General features: G+C 36.1%; 1 pseudogene; it reads right to left on the bottom strand.

The window, feature by feature from the left end:
• Positions 1 to 1,552: 1,552 nt before the first annotated feature.
• Positions 1,553 to 16,170, bottom strand: LOC140523197 (flavin-containing monooxygenase 5-like; annotated as a pseudogene).

The raw sequence follows: 16,170 nt of genomic DNA on the forward strand, positions 1-16,170 counted from the left end.
CAAATTAGAATAGCTAGACCAATTGCACCAAAGTGCTGTTCATTTGTCTTCCCACAGCTCTTGCCACAGTGTCTGTTTTCATTTTTGCCAGTTTTCTGAGTATGAACTAAACCTCAGAGTTGTCTTAATTTCCATTTCTTTTATTATTAGTAATTGGATTAGTAAATTAGTAATTTTCATATAGATAGAGATGGTTTGAGAAATGGTTATTCATATACTAAGGCCACAAGTCTATGGGGAATGGCTCTTAGTTGTATTTATTTGTATAGATTCTCTGTATAGTTTGGATTGCAAATTATTATTAGAGATATTTCATTCAAATACATTTTTTCCCTAATCAGCATCACTTCTCTGTATATGGACCTGGTATATGGACCAGATACTGGCAGATACACAGATTCAGAACTGGTTGACCTAAAGAAAAGTGAACAATGGGCCTATCTATGCTGATGTTAAAAGAAAACTGGAGTGGAGTGTCCAGGTATTTTTTTAATCAATGACTTGGATGATTTCAAAGATGGCATGCTTGTTAAATTTGCCGATGACATAAAGTAAGGTATGTAAGCCAACATGTTCACTGTTAGAATCAAGATTCCAAAATATCTTGACAGGTTGAAACATTGGGATGAGTCAAGTTATGTGAAGTTTAACAGGGAGAAATATCATAACTTACATGTGAGTTAAAAATCAAGTTCAAAAGTGAAAGATGAGGGTATGAATTATTATCGATTCATCTGGAAAACGTCTTTAGGTTTTAGTAGAACTTACTTAACATTCATCAGAAAAAATTTTGTGCTAAAGAGTCCCAGCCAAATTACTGTTTGATTAGGCTGCATTTTTCACTAAAAACTCAAATCACCAATTGTTTGTTTGCAGCATACTCAATCTCAGTTTTGCTTTCAAAGGTAGAACCAGTGGTGGGACCTTATAAAATTACTTCGTTTATTTTTCCATTAAAAATACCTACCTTCCTCAAAAGCTCTTGTCCTTTGTGGTTATACTCTGGAGGAGACAGAGAAATAGATAGAATGGGTTCCCTCTAAAACATCAAATGTGATCTGATGCTTCATTAAGAAAGGGACAGTGTTCAGAATATTGGAATTTAGAGTCCCATTGTACTCTGACCTGGTCAGATGATGTACAAAGTATTATGTTCAGTTCTGGGTGGCACATTTTAGAAAGAGCAGAGCCAGATGTTGATATGCCTTCTCAATTATTTTATTCCACATAAGGATTGGTTAAAGGGGATGCTTAGCCTGGAAAAAAAAAGCTTGAGGGAAAGCATTATTGATCTAGATCAGGAGATTGTAACCTCAGGACCATGAATCAAATTTTTTTAAAAATAATATTTCAGTATAATTTCTTTCCTTTATAATCTTTATTTTATTTTCTGTATTTAGCAACCTTCTCCTGAGGAGTGGTTTATAGGTTTCACCAGATTGTCAATGGGGGCAGTGACACAAAAGTGGTTAAGAATCCCTGATCTAGATGGTGAAATAATTATACCTTTATTATAAAACTAAGAAAAAAAAAAGAACACTAAAACAGATACCTATAAAATGGAGGTTGGCCATTGCTGAGCACTCAAGGGTTTGATGATGCATTCTGTTTGGGTCAGGATGACTCTCCTGGCTCCATCCATTTCCCAGGTCCCTGAAGTTGGTCCTGGTATGGAGTGCAAGGACTAGAGAAAACTTCAAAGGCCAGCTTGGGATCCCAGAGAAAGAGTGATAGGAGGTTGAGTTTCACTTTTATTTCAGAGGCAATTTGATTCACAAAATGCACTCTCCATGCATCACGTGACCTTTTCAGAAACCTGAAGCTAAAACAGAAAGAGAAGAAAATCTAAGTCAGAATCTATTCTCCATCTAAGGCCCCTTCCAAGGACAATTTCTCAGTGCATTATGTTGATTATTTGGGAAGGTCTCAAAGAAGAGCTAACATAAATGAAGTCATCATAGGTGACCCTAAACTGCATGATGTTAAGGTGAGTTCCTTATATTTAGAGTATACAGTCTTCTGTATCTGTTCACAATGACCATTTTCTCCCTTATGTCTTTGTTAGAGCTAGGTGAAAGTTGCAGGGAGCTCTAGGCAGATGATTTTTAACACATATTTTTGTCTTATTCTATAGAAAGTTTTATTGTGTCTTGCAATTGGTGGCCATTACATAAAAATGCTCTGAAATCTAGGTACTAAGCTTAAGAATTAAAATATTACCAAGAAAAGTTAATTTCATAGATGACAGGCCTGTGTATGCATGGAATTTGCTTGATATGCCTTCTGTTCCATGCAGCGTCAAGAGATTTAGAGGAAGGCTCACTCCTAGTTCGTGCGGTGGACCACCTATGACAGATTGACAGGAGGATATTGCAAAGGGTCACATAGTAGTCACATAGAATGAATAGGCACAGATGACTTGTGTTCTGTATTATTGGAAGAAATGAACAATTTGGTGAGATCATACTTCCATCAATGTATTGAAATAAAAAAGATTGAAGTAGCAAAAAAAAAAAATTAGATAGTGCACTGAATAGAGTGGTGGGCCTGAAGGCAGGAAGACCTGAGTTCAAATCTGACCTCAGACACTTAATACCTATGTGACCCTGGGCAAATCACTTAACCTCTGCCTTGTTTTCCTCATCTCTAAGGTGTGGATAATTAAAGCATTTATCTCCTAGAGCGGTTAGCTTTAACATGAGATATTTGTAAAGTGTTTTGTAAACTTTAAAGCACCATAGGAATTATCATTATAGGAATTATAGGAATATCATATTATCAATATTATTATCATTACCATTATCATCATCATCATTATTATTAATCTCTCCCCTTTAGGCCAAAATCCTTGGGTGACCAAATTACTTAAGAGTAGATAATAAATTATAAATAGAATCCATTTCATTCATTATAATTCTGAATATTTTCCTTATTCTGATGTTTGAGAATTGTCTTCCATTGGGATTGAACCTAATTACAACCTTTTGCCCTCACTCTAAGAATTTTATCAGTTCATTCTCTGATTCTTTTTACCTTCATAGAATGAATGAATGGGGGAGACTTGCCATTATTTCATTGCCTTATACAAGGGCAAGTAATAATATCCAGATAATGAGAAACCTCCTGAATGTTCAATAGAAAATAGCTGGTGATAATGCTGAAAGTAAAGCCAAATTCAATTCATTTTAATTCATCAAACATATGTTAAGTACATATGAAGAGCAAGGCACTATTATCTAGACCAGGGCTTCTTAAACTTGACTGTGACCCCATTTTTGCCTTTCCTCTGTGTCTGTTGGCATTGTATGGTCTGAGGGCATATGTAGTGCAAAGTGCACCAACTTGGTGTTCAGAACAAAGGCTGCTGTCAAGTTGTTGGATCCCTAACCCTACATGCAACACAGGTAAGAGCTGCCAGAAAGATCTCAGATTCGTTAAGCCTTTGACTTTTAATTAAATTTTGGTCATGGTACATTCAGAAACCTTTCACTGTTGCCAAATTTTTATGACTCCATATGGGATCACTACCTACAGTTTAAGAAGCACTGATCTAGATCCAAATTCCATACTGAAAAAATATAAATGATAATTAATGGGTTAATAGTTCAACATAAGTTAAATGATCCTTCATAGTCAAATTTCTTACTGGTTTTCCATTTTGTCTCATGTCTGCTTGATTCCAGCCATCATGTTATTTGGTGAAGGTAATTTGTTCAGCCCTAGGAAAGAAAATTCAGCATTTGAGCAGGACTGTCTGAAGAAAACACTGAACAGAAAGAATGGTTTTTAGGAAGAAATTATAGGGTTTACAGGTGAACTCCCTGAAATTCAAAGCCAAAGCCCTAATATGGGAGATTTTGATGAAGAGTCCCTACCTGTCAAGGCAGGAAAAGAAGCTACTCTCTCCACAATATCTGGCAGATCATTTGAATTTTTTTCTTCAAGCAATGAATCTTTACATTAGAAGTGACTTTTGAGATAGTTTGTTTTTTTATTCTACAGAAAATAAAAGTGAGGCTTGCTCAAGGCTACAGAGTTAATTCTCTGACTTGGGCCAAGAGTCTCTGGCTCCTTTGCCCATTATTTTGATGGTACATCTCTGGAATGTAAAATCTTCATTTTGGCATCTCCTTCTATTCCTGAGGATCACTTCTATCCCCCCAAACCTTTAAGAGCAATGGTTCACATAACATACCTCTAATGGATCCTGTGCTATATGAGGCTCACCACAGGCTTTACTTTGGAAAAAAAAAACCAAAACAGCCTTCTCCCTAAATAACCAAATAAACACCACACTTTTTATAGTCTTGCAACAGTTCAAACAATTCTTCAATACCCTGCCGCTAAGAAGCAGTGGCACTATTGAGTAACTTGACAATGTTATCTCTTTATTCACTTTTAATTAAGGTATCTTAGAGAGTAAAAATCCTTAGAATAATTTCTCTAATGGTTTAACTTGGGGCACTTTGATAAACTAACATGAAAGATATTTTGGGCATGACTATCCTCGCCTCATATCACATCACATTTTTGGCTCACTATTTTGTCTATATGTAAAAATCAGCCCATTACATACCTTTGAATAGACGTGTAGCCCAACAGCTCTGGAGTTCCGATACCGGAAGGGTAGCTCCGACTGGCTGGACAATGCCCATGAAAGCTAGAGTTGGCTTCTCAAGTTGAGGAGGAAATACTAATTTAAACATGGAACACTGGCTGTCAAGAACTTCTGAGTTGCCTTTTAAGAAAGAGAAATTGAAATTGTGTCCTATGGCAAAGATAATAACATCAATAAGTGCTTGAGAAGCATCCTCAAAGACAGCATTTTCAGTGAATTCCTTCACATTTGGTTTTACTTGTAGCCTTCCAGTAATGATATGATTGGACAGTTCATCACCCAGGGTATCTTCATGGCTCAGAAACCTTTGGGATAAAGAAGGAAATCCAAGCAAGTGACTATAAACAATCTTTTTGAGGGGGAGTTAATTACAAATTTCAAGAAAAAAATATAATTTGTCAGATTCTGTTTAGCAATTTTCAACCCTTACATAGGGAATGGAGATAGGTCTTCATTCTTAGAATAACTACATGCATATACTACTTAGTACAGACCAGTCAATTCATTTCCTCAGCTTATGTTGTACATAGACAATAGACTCTATAGACATGAACTTGATAGTACAGTGGCACATGGTTATTTGCTAGTTGTATGATAATATCTGTGTATACATGAAAAATAGATTGGTAGTGATAGTATCCAGTGAGAAAAAAGAAGTCATCTATATTCTCATTCCTGTTTCATTTTGACAGTTTGCTCAGTTAAAAGAATTTCACAATCTTGAAATTGGGTCAGACTTGTGGTTTTCCTCCAACCTGTCTGACTGCTCCTTGTCAGTTCTTTTGCTGAATCTTTATCCGGGTTATACCCACTTACCACTGTGGGTGTTCCCCAAGACTTAGTTTGTACTTTTTTTTGTACTCTGTACTTTTTGCTTAGTGACCTCTTCAGCTTCTAGATATTCAATTATCATCTCCATGCTAATGATTCCCAAATCTACTTAGCTGGAGAAAGCTAGGTGGGGCAGTGAACAGGTTCAGTCTCAGAAATTTGTTAGGGTGTTTGCCCTCTGTCAATTTTAGTTTTCTCATCTATAAAATGAGGATGATAAGAGCACCTACCTCTCTAGGTTATTGTGGAGATTATCAAGGGTATACAATTAATTCTAAGATAATATTTGTAAAGTACATTGCAAACCTTAAAATACTGTATAATGGGAGTAAAAAAGAAAAGAAATGCAGTCCTAAACTCTCTTATGGCCTCCAGTATCTCATCTCCATCTGTCTTTTGGATATCTCAAATCAGACATTTCATAGATATCTTAAACTTACCATGTTCAAATTAAACATATATTGCCTTCCCCCAAACCTTCTCTTTTCCTAGTTTTCCTATTACAGTTGAGGGCATGACCATGTTTTCGGTCACCCAGATTAGCATCATCTCCAATTCTTCCCTCACGCAACCCCAGTACCTTATCTGTTACAAAGTCCTAGTGATTCTACCGTTGTAACATCTGTCATCTAAACCTCCTTCTCTCCTCTGCAATTGCCATCACATTGGTTTAGGTACTCTTTACTTCATACTTGAACTCTTTTCAATAGCCTTCTGATTAGTCTTGCAGTCTCAAGTTTCTCCCCACTCCTGTGTATCCTCTTTGTACTAATTGAGATCTAGCTATACTATAGTTTCCAGTATGAATATAATATTTATGAATTTGAAAAAGCTTGTTTTTAATTAAAGAAGTCAAAAGGTAAGCCCCAAAGGGAATAACTGAAAGCCATGGTTGGATGTTAGAGACAGATTGAGGCTAAGTAGAATGGAAAACTTCTTAATACTTAAAGATATCCAACAATGGAATGGCTTGACTTGGGAAGCACTGGTTTCTCTCTCACTAGAGTGCTTTAGAGACTACTTTGTTTTATTTTACAGGGCATTCTGTTTCAAGTTTGGGTTACTAGACAGTGGTTGTATTTCTTATATCTACCAAAAGTTTCTAGTATCAGTCGATAATAGATGTATCTAACATGTCTTCCTTCTAACTTTGAGATTCTGTGATTCTTCAGTTAATCAAATGACGAATTCCAGCCTATGACATTTTTTTCTGAGAAGCAACTTTTCAGGTATCAAATAGTAGTTATTTTTATTTCTGCTAAACATGCTTCTAAGTTATTTGATAACATGGAGAGAACATATGTGAGCTTGGTCATAGGCAACATCTTCTGATGTTGCCTTTTCTTTGGTAGAAATTAAGTGTGATGGCCTAGGGACTCATGAGGGAAGAACGTACGGGATGCATCCCCAGTCAGTATAGGTTTCCTCTGTCATTAAAGACACTTTGTAAAAGTGACAAAATTACTCCACGATCCCTGATAGATTGTGTAGCTTTAATCCACCTCTAAGGTTGGTAATGGACTTGCTGACTCCAGTAACCAAAGGGAAATCTTTCAAAACACCAAATCAAACCAAAACAACTTTGTAATCATACATACGTTGAGGCTATATACATAGCCTCATATGTATAAGCATCATGATTAAACCTTGCATTCAATTTATTCTCTGTCCACTTATTGATCATGGAAGTTGTTAGCATTCTATTGATGATGCTGAAATGATGATTTTGTTGATGTGAAAATGAGTGAAATGCGCGGTATCCATGGAATTTCCATTATCCCAAACATGGTTCCATATCAGTACACCTCTCCTTGTACTGAGAAAAACCTGGAAGACAGAGATGTAGTTACAAGACATTTTTGTTTCAATGTTATATGACCATTTCAGACATTTTATTGAGCTGATGGTAAGCCATAATTCTTATTTCACCTCTTCATTCTCAAGTCTCTCACCAGCTCCTTTCAGAAAAATTTATTTAAACTCTGTTCATCTCCTTAGTTTTTCTCTATCTCCTACTTAAATAATAACAAAGTAATAGTAATAGTGATGATAGCTAGCATTTACAAATATGTTCTCATTTTATTCTCACAAAAACCCTGGTAGGGAGGTGCTATTATTACTTACATTTTACTGATGAAGAAACTGAGGTAGACAAATTAAATGACTTGCACAAGGCCACATAACCAGTAAGGATATAAGGTTCGATTTGAACTTCGGTATTCCTGACTCCTAGAATCAACAAGGTGGTGTAATAGACTGAGTACTGGACCTGGAGTCAGAAAGACTGAGTTCAAATCTGGCATCAGATATTTATTATCTATGTTAATGGGCTAGGTCACTTTACCTCAGTTTCCTCTTCTGTAAAAATGAATTGGAGAAGGAAATGGTAAATCACTCCAATATCTTTGCCAAGAAAACCCCAAAAGGGGTCAGGAAGAGTAGGGCATGACTGAAAATGACTAAGATTTTCTGACTCCAGGTTCAACACTCTCTACACTGGGCTACCTAGCTGCCATTAGCAGCAGCTCCAAAAGGAGTTAGAGATGATTGGGAAACTTTATTCCCACGATCTAAGAAAAATCATAGCATGACATTACTCAATGAATATCCCTTTTAGGTCAGAAGCTTCCTGAGAAGGACTTTTATTTATTTTTGCATTCTTATCCCTTCCAGCCAAAAGATTCAGAGGTACTTTAATGGATCTTTGATCTAATTGTTGTGGGGATTTCCCTTCAATGTGGGGACTCATCTATATTTTCTCATCCCCTGAAATTCTTTTCCTTGTCCTCCTATATGGATCCATCATTGAATATCTACCTAATGTACTGGTTGCCTTCCTCTAGGTCCTTAACACTCCATGCAAGCCAGTGCATCCCTTGACATTTCCATCTATGAACATTTGCTCTCTTTAAATAAGGACTCCACTTCCTCTTTTTGGACATATATTTGACAAATTTTATCTTTTTATGTTACTTCTAGGATGTAAATCATCATTGCTGAAATGTGTTATATGATTAAATTATATATTACATACATACCTATATATTATGTGATTATATGGTATTGTATGACATGTATAGACTATATCTATAAGTATACATATATGTTTATACATACACATATACATGCATATGTAGTGGCACATATTTATCAACTACGTGACAGTCCACTTATGTCCACCATGCATCTATCTCCTTTGCCTTTTGGGACACATGAAACTGGCTCTTTGGCCATAGTAATGTTTTATGATTCAGAGCCATATAGTATTACCTGGAGAATGCTGGTGTTTAAAAAGATGGATTTGGGATTCAAAGAGGTGCTTTGGGGTCATTTATAATTCTCCAATGGGACTCAACCCAATCTCACACTTTCAGTTCTGGGTCCACTCTATTGTCCTTTGCTGTTAACTGTCCAAGATATGTATGCTGATGGACTAACTCAATGGGATGCCTAGCCAAAGTCACAAAGCCTGGACAAGAGATGTTCTTTGCCCATTTGGTTTTTTCCTATAAGTATTATGAAGTCACTCTATAACAGATATCTATGAATTTTATTGAGAAAGGAAAAAAAAAAACATAAGAGTGGTATTGAAATAGCTTTTACAAATGTATGTAAGAGAAGAAGAAAGGCCAGACAAGCAGGACAGCTTTGAAAATGACAAGTTATTCTAAATAATTTTAAAAAATCAAGTTGTACATAATGTAGGTCTGTAGTTTCAGGTACAATTTTCTTTTTCTTTTCTACAGATTATTTGGAAACATTCATTTTATTTGATGCTTATTAAGAATAAAAATAAATCTAAAAAAGAGAAGGCCCTCCAGTATTTGAATTTGATATAATTAGCCCAATGTTATCTCCCCAAAGAAGCATATAGGTGACATCATCATTTATAGGCAAATTGGCTTCAGTCTGAACACTATATTAACGATCCCCAGGACACTGACAATAATCTTTGGTAAATATGTGTCTCCTTGTTTAAGGCCTTTCATAATATTGATAATTAGATCATTGAACAGGGTAAAATGTGTATTTATATCTAGCAATGACTCTTATATAAAGTTACGTTCCTTGGAGATACTTTATTGGAGAAAAAAATTTAAGATTATTTTTGTCTTTCTACTGAGTCTAATGCTTTTAAAATAATCAACAAAAAAACCCCCTACTTCATATATATAAGATAATTGTGAAACTGAGAAGATATGATCTACAGTGGAAAATTGGGAAAATCTATCTGAATCTAAATGTATTGGATCTACTGTCACTGATGATCAGTGATGATCAGGCTATATAGAAACACCATCAAATCGTTCCATTTTTAAATTTGTTTTCCTCCTTATGACTTTATCTACACATTTTCTTGAGATGATCTGGCTTAATTGTATGTCATGGCTAGTTTGCTTCAAACTCCTTTTCCTCCAGCCCATCCTTCCATTATTTTGCAACACAATGTGTTTCATCATCTTCCACCATATGCCTCCCTAACATTCTGTACATAATAAGTTCATTTTGTAAATTATTGTTTCCCTTGCACAACATGTTTCTCTGTTTGGCAAGGAGATCATATTTATTGGCTGAGATGGTCTGAATTTTTTTGGTTTGTTCATTGGTTATTGCTTCATATTGTGGAGTATCTGTGGAAAACGTTGACAATCTGAATCAATGTATTTTCGTTTCTCTGTTTTAAAATTTTCAACACTAAAGATAAAATGAGACAATATATTTTTAATTAAATTATTTTAATTGTTTTCAGTGTTTCATATATCTTAGATTTTTTCCTTTTCCTCCCCCTTCTTCCTCCCTCCCTCCCCGCTCCCTCCCTGAGACTGCATACAATATTATATAGGTTCTACACATACGTACCTATTAAATACATTTTCCCCTTTGTCATGTTGCATAGAAGAATTAAAATGAATAGGAGAAACCATAAAACAAAGCAAAACACAACATGATACAAAAGAAAATGTTCTCCTTCATTCTGTGATCCAGTTCCATAGTTCTTTCTCTGGATGTGGGAGGCATTTTGTCTCAAGAGTCCATTGGGAATTTTTTAAGTCCTTGCATTGCAATGAAGTACTACATTTACCGGAAAAATTCCTCACACACTGTGGTTGTTGCTATGTGCAGAGTTCTCCTGGTTCTGCTCCTTTCACTCAGCATCAGTTCATATAAATCTTTCCAGGACTCTCTGAAGTCTTCCTGTTCATCATTTCTTATGTCACAATAGTACTCCGTTACATTCATATACTAGAATTTATTCAGCCATTCTCCAATTGATAGGGATCCCCTCAATTTCCAGTTCTTGGCCACCACAAAGAGAGCTGCTGTAAATATTTTTGCTCTTGTTGGACCCTTTCCCATTTTTATGATCTCTTTGGGATATAGTCCCAGAAGTGATATTTCTGGGCCAAAGGGCACCACATATTTGTAACCCTTTGTACATAGTTCTAAATTGCTCTCCAGAATGGTTGGATCAGCTCACAGCTCCACTAACAATGAATTAGTGTTTTCAACTCTCCCACATCTTCTCTAACATTTATCATCTTGCTCTTTTGTCATGTTAGCCAATCTGACAGGTGTGATGTGGTACCTCAGAGTTGTTTTGATTTGCGTCTCTCTAATAAAAATGAGACAATGTTTATAAAGGACTAGTGCAGTGCCTGGAATATAGGTAATAAACGTTTATTCTCTAATAACTAACAAATAGTTAGATCAGAGCTGTCATAATTATAAGCAATATCTTCTCATCTTTATGCTTGTAATTCAGTGTTTTTTTAAATCTTTCCTCCAGTTAGCAGATAGTGAGACTGTACACAGTTAACCAGTTATTTCCTGATGTCAAGATATAAAGGCAACATCTTACACAGAAGTTAGGTTCCAAAGTCAAGATGAAGGGCAGAACATCATCATAGTCAAAAAGACACTTTGTCAATTTCATTTAACCATTCATGTAGTATAGTAGGGAAGGGAAATTGGCATGCTATATTTGTAGTTTTAGGATAAGGATTAGCTCTAAGATTTGATCAGTTTGATTAGGGTGTTATTCAGGGTTAAGCAGGAGGTACTCCACTTATCTCTTTCCCAACTTCCTTCCATCTTCCCCTTCATCTGCCCTCTAGGGTTCCTAGAATGAGATGAGAGGTGGATGGTGAGATCTGAGGGGTTGAAGAGAATGATATTGAGTTGGGGGTCACCTTAAGATCTCTCATCTCTCTCAAGACGGCTCTAGTACATTAATTAAACTATTATATTCTCTCTATCTCTGTCTCTTTTTATGGTCTCTCTGTTTTTGTGTGTCTGTCTCTGTCTCTCCTTCTCTCCCCTCAAACACATATGGTTGAATTCACACAAGTTAAATACATGTCTTATGTTGTCAAAAAACTTAGCCATCATATTATTCTTATTATATTTATTCTCTCCAAGTAAAGTAGGGAAGAATAATTCTATAGATGGTTAATATTACTTTAAGTTATCGGGAATCCTATCTCATGTTGAACAAATGAGTGAAGTAGTTGAAGATGTTCATTTAGCAGCCAAAACTTGGGTAATGTTAATTACTTAGTAATGAATAGAAGTTTCTTCTACTAAGGTTCCATATACTCTGCAAATCAAGGCTGGGGATGGGTGGATTGTTCTGAAGCAGAGAAATTTTTTAAAGCAGAACCTCTTTAGCCACATGACTGAGCTTGCTTGCCACATCTGCTCCAGAGTTTCCAGTGCCGACCACAAGGATTCTGTCCTCTAAAAACTTCTCAGGACTTTTATACTCCTAACTGTGAAAGTAAAGGCCTTTGAACCTCTTTATGCCTGTGAGGAAAGAACACCAAGATGCTCAGCACCTGGCCTCACCAGTGGAATCAGAAGGGTTTTATCCTGAGTAAACTCTTGGTTTTCTCTTCTTTTAATAGGTAGCATTTAGACTATGTTTAGTTATTCACAACATGAACATATGTAACATAACAGTTATGATTTGCTAAGGCTTTTTAAGAATAAATAAATATGACTAACTTTGTATTCACAGCAATGCTGGAAGGTATGACTATATCATCGTTGTACAGGTGAAGAAATGGATTCACAGAGAAGTTAAGTGCCTTGCCCAGGATCATGCAGACACGAAGTCTCAGAAGCAAGATTTGAACTCAGTACTAACTGACTTCCAGTCTGACGCTTTATTCACTGTACCATCTAGCTGCTTCTATGTGTTTTCTAAAATGTGTTTTTTAACTAAATGCTTAAATAGAACTCTTTGTTGGTTTTTGATTACTCATGCAATTTTATGTCCACTTAGCATCATATTCCAATCAGATGTCCACTCCAGCCATTTTGCCATCTTTCTTGTCACTATTGTCCCACTTAGAAGAGCAGCCATCTTTGGGCCAGAATTTCAGAAACCAGTCTCCCAGTCCTTGGGGAAATTATTACACTTGACTTTGGGAGTCCTGCCCTGGGACTGAGCTGTCTTGATTCGTTACTAAGTATAAATTTACCTATTCTATTGTATCTAGCTAGTCCAAAGTCAGATCATGCTTTACACTCCATCTAACTACCCAAGCAAGCCACCCTGCTATAGTCTTCCCTCCACAACCCCAACATATATACATATGCAGCTTTACTTTTTCTCTGAGCTCAGTAATTGAATCAATAATATTGCTTCTGGAAAGGGCACGCCAACCGATTGTTCTATGGATTAACAAATCACCATCTCTGTAACTGGCTAGACCAAAAGTCCCTCTCCTAGTCAGCACTGCCCTATGTAATCCTTTCTTTCCCTATTAGAATGTAGTTTCCTTTACCGTAAGGGCTGTCTCACTTTTTTGCACATATATCCCCAGTGCTTATCATAGTACTGGGTACACAAAGTAGGCTTAATAAATGTTCATTCACTGAGAAAAGAAGCAAGAAATAGCTTGTCTACAATCAAAACTCAGTGACAGAGTTTGTACCCAAACAAAATGTAAATATTTATTTTTTTAAAAAAATCTTTAAAAAATTCTTTCCTTTTCAACCCACACATTACTTAACATTTAGAAAAATGTCAACATGAGGTTTCTAGTATTGGTGGTTTCCATTAGAAGGGAAGGCATTGATGAATGGGTTGCTATGCTGTGTTTCAGTTGTCTTTGGAATGCGTTTTCTTACTTTAAAGTAATATTTTCTTACTTTAAAGTAACATTGGAGGAAGACCATACTTACCTACTAATGAACTTGAAACTGATTTTTCTTAGAACTTTGGATAATGAGGAACCATCAGCTTTGCCAACACAGAAGAATCTTAGAGATTGAAACACTAAGTTGAAGGCAAAAACATTTATAATTCAGCAATGTAAAAAACCCCAACTCTGATATTTTTTTAGCTATAAGAGAGATAAGAATTCCATCTCTAGGTATCAATTTCATAGGGAAAGATTGCCTCCCAGAATCCTATGGAGGAGGTTTGGAGACATTATTATTCCATAAGTATTAAGTCTAGGCATATTGGGAGCTTTGTTCACATTTTCCTTTTCAATTATCTCTGTCTTTACTAAGGGGATAGGGGAGAAGTTAGGAATCTATTACTTTTCAGAAACTCATTTAAGTGGATCTATAGTCTTACAAGTGTGAGTATTCCTTCTAATAATCACAGCCTGTCCATGCCTCCCTGACCTTCCCATAAGATCACCACAGACCCCCACCCCCAATGTTCAGTTGAGTGGCATAGTTAAGAGGACACAGTATTTGGAGTCAGTTATTGATGGTCAGTTCTAAAAGCTTTCTGAATAATCTCTAGTTTTGGGGCTAAGCAAGGAGGTCTCAAACATTTGTTACTCACTCCTGAATTTTATGCTGACTTTAGAGTGGTTGAGAAATACTGTTTTCATGAACAGTAACACTACAAGAGAGTATAAAATATAAGGTAATAGTATTATAAGAAAAGATCAACATGATTACAAATCTTTAAATAAGGATATACATTTTTAACTAGAAAAATTTCTTGTAGCAAACATTTTATAAGGCAACTTGTATTATCTCATTATCTTAAATTATGAACAAGAAAAATGAACTGATTTCTTGGCCTTTCTTTTAACAATATAGGATATTTCTCTTGAAATATGACAACTTTCCCTGTGTCTCTGTATTGTTTACCTGGAAAGTTCTCTAATGGAAAATGGGTCTCATTATAATAGCCAATAGAAACCCTGATGGCACCAAAAACATAGGATTCCTATTTCCCATTGGCATCCACCACAACATCCCACTCACTGGCCAGTGGCAGAGAAATCAGAGTGCTTCCTCACACTGCACACCTTTGACTGGGAACAAATGGACAAACACAGGTCATTATGCCCACCATCTTCAGTTTCCTTACATTTGTAGAATGCTAGGACTCAATCTAGTAGATCGCATTTCTTGTATCCTGAAAAGCTTCATTATCCCTATGGGGCTCCAGGAACTGCACTCTCTACTGGAAATTAGTTTCCCTGAACAACAAAAAAATAATGTCTGATTTGTTGTTAATTCATGCTTTTTATGAGCCCACATTGATAAAACAATGAATTTGACCTCAAAGTCTTTCTGTCTAAAATTCTATGTGATGATATTTTCCCCCCAAAGAAAGGTAGAAGGAACCATCTGCAGGCTTTGTGAGATGCTAATGAGAGAGTCTCAGCTATAACTTTGTAGAAAATCAGATATTTTTCAAAGATGAACTGAACATGGGCATCTCTTTTCTCTCAACTGCATGGACTTTGTCCATAAGCAATTTGCTTGAAATCTGGGTATTCTTTCCTTTCTTACCAGGGAGTGGATGTACTTCAGAAGATCAAAGTAGTTCACATACACCTGGAGATACTTCATAATTTTAGAATTATGCAAGTAATTTGGGTAATGGTCAGGAAAAGGATAATCACTCTTGGCTGTCATCTCCTTGGACGTGATGCAAGTTCCTGACTTGTAGACACTATAGGGTCTTCTAGGTTCATAGTTTTTCTATAGATAACAAAGGACTTCACTGAATCAATAAAAAAAGAGTTCCATGTCTAATGAAGAATATTTCAGATATGGCAAAAAGTGAGGCTTCCAGATTTATTACTAAAAGAGAAAAATTCTTAGGGGAAGCAGTTGAAAAATATGTTATTAATCCACTCAACTTATTTGAGGTTTTGGCTCCATTTCCCCATAATTAAAAATGTGTCATAAGGAATAATGCTGGACAGGAGAGTCTGGGTGACCCAGTGGATAGAAGCCTAGCCTTGGAATCAGTATAACCTGATCTGGAATCTTTCCTTTGACTTATACTGGTTGTCATCATACTACTTAACTCCACAGTAACCCAGGCATCTCTCTAAGCCATAAACTGAAGTTGCAGATTTGTATTGGTAGAATGAGTTTCCTCCACACCAGCTCCCAACAAAATCACAATAACTAGAACCTGCTAAAGGGTAGGGCTTTAAATGTAAAGAAACTATTTCAAGGGGAATCTCTGACTTCCCTGGAATGGTCTTATATACTTTATTTAACAAGAGCATGCCTGTCCATCTAGACAATGGGGGATTGATGCTACTTTCCATCTGAGTCAGGCCTGGGAATCTGTTTCACATGGTAGGAGGGCAGTGGTTAATGAATTCAGAGACTGCGTGAACAGATTTTTTTTTAATATCTGTAAAATGGGGATAATTACATACAATCTGAGAATTTCAGAATTAGAAGGAAACTCAGGGAGCATTTATTCCAACTGGTACCTTCAT

This window comes from Notamacropus eugenii, chromosome 2 (genome assembly GCF_028372415.1).
Source record: "Notamacropus eugenii isolate mMacEug1 chromosome 2, mMacEug1.pri_v2, whole genome shotgun sequence".
In the NCBI taxonomy this organism is placed as follows: Eukaryota; Metazoa; Chordata; class Mammalia; order Diprotodontia; family Macropodidae; genus Notamacropus; species Notamacropus eugenii.